Here is a 7291-nt window from a genome sequence, read left to right on the forward strand (position 1 = left end):
GTTGATTAACTACTACTCGGACTGGCATAAACTTAAAAGGTCAGTGGCCTGGATTCTAAAGCTGAAGGAAACCTTGCGCCAACTGAAAGATGAAAGAAAGGAGTTCTCGAGAACAGTCAATCAAACCGAAAAGGACCCTGAAAAGCAAAGATCAAAGTTAGAAAGGCACATGGAAAAATACAAAACAACAAAAGGAAAGAAACCGCTTACCTTAGAAGATTTGGACACTGCAGAATCCGCAATAATCCAGTTCAGCCAAAGACAGCAGTACAGTGAAGAAATCAAAGCTCTGCAAAAAGGAAAACAAGTCAGTCGAAACAGTCAGCTGTTCAAACTGGATCCGATTCTGCAAGATGGCACATTGAGAGTTGGCGGAAGACTCAACAAGTCGGCCATGCCAGAGAATGCCAAGCATCCAGGGATACTCTCTAAGCATTGTAGAGCTGCCACATTGATCTTGAGAGACATACACCAAAGAACAGGACACTACGGACGCAGTTATGTCATGGCACAATTAAGAAGCAAGTATTGGATCCCACAAGCCAATTCTGCTGTCCGAACAATAATCAACAAGTGTGCAGTATGTCGCAGGATCAGCGGAAGAGTTGGAGAGCAAAAGATGGCGAACTTGCCTGAAGATCGCCTTTTGCCTGACAAACCTCCCTTTACGAACACCGGCGTTGATTATTTCGGGCCTTTTGATGTTAAGCGGGGCCGGAGTACAGTCAAGAGATATGGCGTATTGTTCACCTGCCTTACCCTTAGAGCCGTGCACATCGGAGTTGCAGACAGCCTTGATACCGACTCCTGCATCAATGCAATTTAGCGTTTTGTGTCTAGAAGAGGTCAAGTTACCATCATGCGCTCTGACAACGGCACAAACTTTGTCGGTGCTGAAAGGGAGATGAGGGAAGCAATTCAACTCTTTGATCATGACAAAATTGAAAGGCTCTTGCAACCAAAGGGGATACAGTGGATATTCAACAGCCCAGCAGCTTCCCACCAGGGCGGGATTTGGGAAAGACAGATTCGAACTGTGCGAATAATCTTCAATTCTCTGTTGAAAGAACAAGCTGTGAATGATGATTGTTTTCAGACAATAATGTGTGAGGTTGAGAGCATCATCAACGGCAGGCCACTCACAAGTATCTCAGATGACGTGAATGACCTTGAGCCTCTGACACTCAATCATTTGTTGTTGTTGAAGTCACAACCTATCATGCCTCCAGGCATTTTCAGCAAAAATGCTGGAAGCAAGTCCAATATTTAGCAGACTTGTTTTGGACCAGATGGACCTGCGAGTACCTCCCACTCCTCCAGGAACGACAGAGGTGGTCAAAACTACGAAGAAACTTCATAGTCGGAGATGTTGTGTTGTTGGTGGACAGTTCATCACCTCGCAACTCCTGGCTGATGGGCAGAGTGGTAGAGACCTTACCCGACTCCAGCGGAGCAGTTCGTAGGGTGAAGATAAAAACCAAGACCAGCCTCTTGGAAAGACCTGTTACCAAACTGTGCTTGTTAGAAGAAGCGGCGTCAAACGAGAAGATTTGAGAAAAAAAAAAAAAAAAAAGGAAGAAGCACAGGGAATAACTTTAAATTGGACATTTCATGGACATTTGATTTATTTGGCTCTTAATGTTTTAATTTGTAATTGTTTAGTCCGCCTGCCTAACCAATTAGGGGCCGGGTAATGTAAGAGCCAATATGCAAATTATTGATTAATACTAAATATCTAGTTAAAAATGATTAAAATCTAATAACAGTAATTTCATGTAAATTCATAACGTTTAAAATTGTTTTAAAGGCATAATTTAGTCATTTATAAATGATAAAAAGGTTATTGTTTATGTTCTTGGATCCAAGATCCAAGATGGCGGCGCCCTGCTCGGCTGCGGCTGCAGTGGCTCATGATAGCAACAGGAATATAATGGCAAATAACCCAGTCAGTTCTGATAATTTCACAGTAAACCTGCAGCGAAGTTACTCTAAAGTAATATACGACCGCCAGGCAATTTTAGTTTTAGGTAAATCAAACAGTTTCAGTCCGGTAGATGCGACTACTCTGGACCTTCTACGTAGCCTCGGAATACTACGCCGGCTACATCCAGCGGCCTGTGAAGCAGCGGAGCCTCGTACCAGCGGTGTCCGCCAGCGGAGGAGACGGAAGCGGTGTGACCGGAAGCAGAAACGGGGATGCCGAGCGGGGCTAACAACCAAGCTAAAAGCTAACCCGCACAGAACGCCGCTTCCTTCCATCATGCTTTCTAATGTCCGCTCCCTGGAGAACAAACTGGACTACCTGAAGCTGGATTTAACTGCAAAACGGGAGATGAGAGACTGCTGCGTCATATTTCTCACAGAAACGTGGCTGAAACCATCCGTTCCAGATGAGGCAGTTAGCATAGAGGGGCTAACATTATTTCGGTCGGATAGGAGCAGCTCTCTCACTGGTAAATCCTGAGGCGGCGGTGTTTGCATATACACCAACAACAACTGGTGCAACAACGGTGAGATAGTCTCAAGTCACTGCTCTCCTGATGTAGAACTACTGACTATAAAATGCAGGCCTTTTTATTTACCCCGGGAATTCACTGTTATGATCTTCACAGCAGTGTACATTCCTCCCAGTGCAAACACCAGAGAAGCCCTGAATGTTTTATACCGCTCCATCAGTGAACTGCAATCTACACATCCAGAGGGAGTTTTCATTGTGGCAGGGGACTTTAATCAGGCCAATATGAAAACTGTTTTTCCTCATTTCCACCAATATGTGGATTTTGCAACCAGGGGTGGGAGCATGCTGGACCTGGCCTACAGCAACATCAAGAAGGCATTCAAGGCTGCACCCCGCCCCCACCTTGGCTCCTCAGACCATCTCTCTGTGATGCTAATTCCAGCATACAAGCCCCTGCTGATCAAGAAAAAACCCACAGTGAAGCAGGTGAGGGCCTGGCCTGAGGGAGCTATGGAAGCATTACAGGACTGCTTTGAATGCACGGACTGGGACATGTTCAAGGCGGCTGCTACGGACAATCACCAGACGTGTGTGGAGGAGTATGCCGAGTCTGTGTCTGCATACATTCAGAAGTGCATGGAGGATGTTAGTGTGATCAAGAACATCTCCACACGGGCCAACGAGAAACCCTGGATGACTAGTGAAGGTACGTGCAATGCTGAAAGCCCGGAACGACGCTTTTAAATCTGGCGACATGGTGGCACTAAAAACAGCCAGAGCCAACCTGAACCGTGCCATAAAGGTTGCAAAGCGTGCTCACAGTCAGAAAGTGCAGGACTTCTTCGAGGACCCCACGAACACCAGACGAATGTGGCAGGGCATCCAAGTCATCACAGACTATAAAGCTACTCCTCCCCCCTGTGACAACAACATCAACGACCTCAACGACCTCAACAACTACTTTGCAAGGTTTGAGGCACTCAACACCACTCCAGCGAGGAAATCTATTCCTCACTCCGATGAGCAGCCAATCAGCCTGGACGCAGCTGATGTCCGGAGAACCCTGAGGAGAGTGAACACCCAGAAAGCAGCGGGCCCTGACGACATACCGGGACGGGTGCTTAAGGAATGTGCTGACCAGCTGGCTGGGGTTCTCACAGACATCTTCAACACCTCGTTGATCCAGGCTGTGGTACCATCATGTTTAAAGACTGCTACAATCATACCAGTGCCTAAAAAATCCACAATCTCCTCGCTCAATGATTACCGCCCTGTAGCACTAACCCCCATCATGATGAAGTGCTTTGAGAGGCTGGTAAAGGACCACATTGTCTCCAGACTTCCCCCCACATTCGACCCGTACCAGTTTGCTTACCGCCCAAACCGCTCCACAGAGGATGCCATCTCCTCTGCACTCCACCTGGGCTTACAACATCTGGAAGAGAAGGACACACATGTGCGGATGTTGTTTCTGGACTTCAGCTCAGCGTTCAATACAATCATCCTGCAGCATCTGGTGAGCAAACTGGCCCCCCTTGGTTTCAGCACCCCCCTATGTAACTGGCTGCTTGACTTCCTCACAAACAGACCCCAGTCTGTGCGGGTGGGCAACAACACCTCCAGTGTCATCTCCCTGAGCACCGGCTCCCCTCAGGGCTGCGTCCTGAGTCCGCTGCTGTTCACCCTGATGACCCATGACTGCTGCGCCAGGTCCACTACTAACCACATCGTGAAGTTTGCAGACGACACAACAGTAGTGGGCCTCATCCGTGACAACAACGACATGGACTACAGAGAGGAGGTGAAACATCTGGTTGACTGGTGCAGAACCAACAACCTGACCCTGAACGTCGATAAAACCAAAGAGATCATCGTCGACTTCAGGAGGCGCCAGCCCAGCCACACACCACTCCTCATCAATGGCACAGCAGTGGAGAGAGTTAGCAGCACAAAGTTCCTGGGGGTGCAGATAACAGACACTCTGACCTGGTCCCTTCACACCGGTGCTCTTGTGAAAAAAGCGCAGCAGCGCATGCACTTTCTGCGTCGGATGAAGAGAGCACACCTCCCTCCTCCTATTCTCACCACCTTCTACAGAGGCACTATAGAGAGCATCATAACAAACTGCATCTCTGTCTGGTCCGGAAGCCTGCAGTGCCTCCGACTGGAAGTCCCTGCAGAGAGTGGTGAGGACGGTGGAAAAGATCATTAAGACTCCACTTCCTCCCATCCAGGAGATCGCAAAGATCCGCTGTCTGACCAGGGCTCAGAAAATCAGCAGAGACACCTCCCACCCCCACCAAGGACTGTTTTCGCTGCTGGACTCTGGAAAGAGGTTCCGCAGCCTCCGAAGCAGAACTTCCAGGTTCTGTAACAGCTTCTTCCCACAGAAAGGGGTCGGGGCGGGGGAGGCGGAGCTAAAGTGAGACCCCCCTGCTCGTGCGCTATCGCTCTACCTTCACTTACTCTCTCATTTTTAATGAGGGGAGAGACTCCTCTGACCGGCTTCAGCTGCCTCATGCCCCCCTCACTGTCTTCAGCAAACAGTGTCCACGGACTCCCAGTTCTCCCAGTAATGAGATCATGAAAATCTTCTTTCATTGAATGATATTTATTCATTATATTTTTAACCCAGAGAGACAGCACAGTCTAAATTACACAAATCAGTCACGTTACCAAGACGTGTGCATGACTCAGTCTGCGAGTTTAGCCGATTAAAAACAGGAAGTTATCCATTACTCTGTTTCTGTTGCCATGGTGTTGAAACTACACTACAATCAAATCGATGTTTAACAATCTTCAATCGTGGCGACAACCCGACGTGCAGATTGTGCCCGCCTGTCCCAAACAAGCCTTTGTAAAAATCTGATTGGTTCAATAGTTTGTCATTTTCTCTCCGTGGCTCAGAATGTGAATAGTTTGGAGCTTCTTCTCTGATAAACAAACAAACGTACCGGAGCTTCTTAAAGATGCTGCATCACAATAAAAGCTTTTATTTTGAAGGAGCTGCAGGAACCAGCTTGTCCGTTTGAAACGTCTCAGCTGTGAGAGGAGAGAATCGCGTACACTGCTCTTTGCTCAGTGTCACGATGTATTGAAGAAGGAGCAGATGTTTTGAGTCTCCCGACAAAGAATCAGCAAAACGTCTTAAACAGCAGCCTGTGATTGGAGACACTTTAAGGCAGGGATGTCAAACATACGGCCCGCGAGACATTTTGGGAAGAAGGAGGAAATGTATTGAAAAATATTTTGAGATTTTTTATAAAATAAATTTTTGTAATATGTATTTTCCCCGAATTGTATTAAAATGAGCAACGTAAAGGTTGATATCATGATACGAATATTAATTAAACGGGGCACTTGAATTATCTTCTCAGCAGGGAGCATCATAAAAAAGAGGAGTGGCTGAGCGCACGAGCTGCTCCTGCATTACGCTAATCAGCAAACAGGCTGAACACCTGAGAGAGGTGACACAGAATGCAGGTTTTCAAGAGAGATCGAAGGAGCGATATTTCTTTAGTTTTATTTGCTCACAAGTTGCCAGAATTGTATGAAAGCTACGAGACTTAACCACAGGGGGCGCTGCACTGCACGCTCATCATGACGGTCTTCAGTTCTGTCCACTCTTCTTACCAGTTTCTTCTGGCTTGACTGATGTAAAACAAAAGTTTGGCTGATAATAACAAAGCTTCCTATGGAGTGAGCCACAAAGAGCAGCTCGTGCAAATAAAAAACAATCCTCTCTGTCCTGCGTAACGGCCCAGACCGTCTCCTCACATCCAGTGTAGTTTGTGGACACCGGTGTTGAGCCTGATGCATCTCCCGACTAGTTTTACCTCTGGTTATTGCAAAAACAGTAAATTAAAATGAATATTAACTGATTTTATTTACAGATGGTTCATTTTTAGGTCACCCAGAGGTGAACTTGTTGATCACGTAAAGGTTTCAGACATCACTTCTAAATGCAGTAGCCTGCTGTTGTGCCTTTATCACCAGCTTTAATCAGACTGTAAAAATATAACTATTACTGAACATTTCATTCTTATCTGAAAACAATATCACACACAGGCTGTCCGATCATACAGAGGTCCGCTGGTTTAACTGTGGAGCAGAGCTATAATTCTTCCTTGAATTACTGCACGGAGATGGCACAGATTCATGGCGCATAAAAAGTCAGTGACAGAGTTAGATCACGATATTGCGGACACGTAGAAGAACGGACTGCCAGACTCATATCAAAAGTGGTTTAACTGAGTTTACTTAGTGAAAGAAGCTGAACTCCACACGGAGCTGATCAGACTGCAGTGATCAACGCTGGAGGATCAATTCAAGTCTGTTGGTTTGGAAACATGTTATCATTTTATAATGCCTAATACTAAAATACCTGAAGATGACTGTTTACATCAAAGACACTCTGTGTGTTTGTGACAACAGATTCATGTGAGCAGGTTTAATCTGTGATGAACCTTCACACACACACACACACACACACACACACACACACACACACACACACACACACACACACACACACACACACACACACACACACACACACACACACACACACACACACACACACACACACACACACACACACACACACACACACACACACACACACACACACACACACACACACACACACACACACACACACACACACACACACACACACACACACACACACACACACACACACACACACAGACATGCAGTTTGCAATGAGAGTTAACCCCTCTGCTTAATGTACTTATACATTTTATGTGTTAATATGCAGTTTTCTATACAAGTACCTTTTTTTGTCTTTTTTTCTAATCATACATTAGCCTA

This window comes from Labrus bergylta, chromosome 1 (genome assembly GCF_963930695.1).
Source record: "Labrus bergylta chromosome 1, fLabBer1.1, whole genome shotgun sequence".
NCBI classification, from domain to species: domain Eukaryota; kingdom Metazoa; phylum Chordata; class Actinopteri; order Labriformes; family Labridae; genus Labrus; species Labrus bergylta.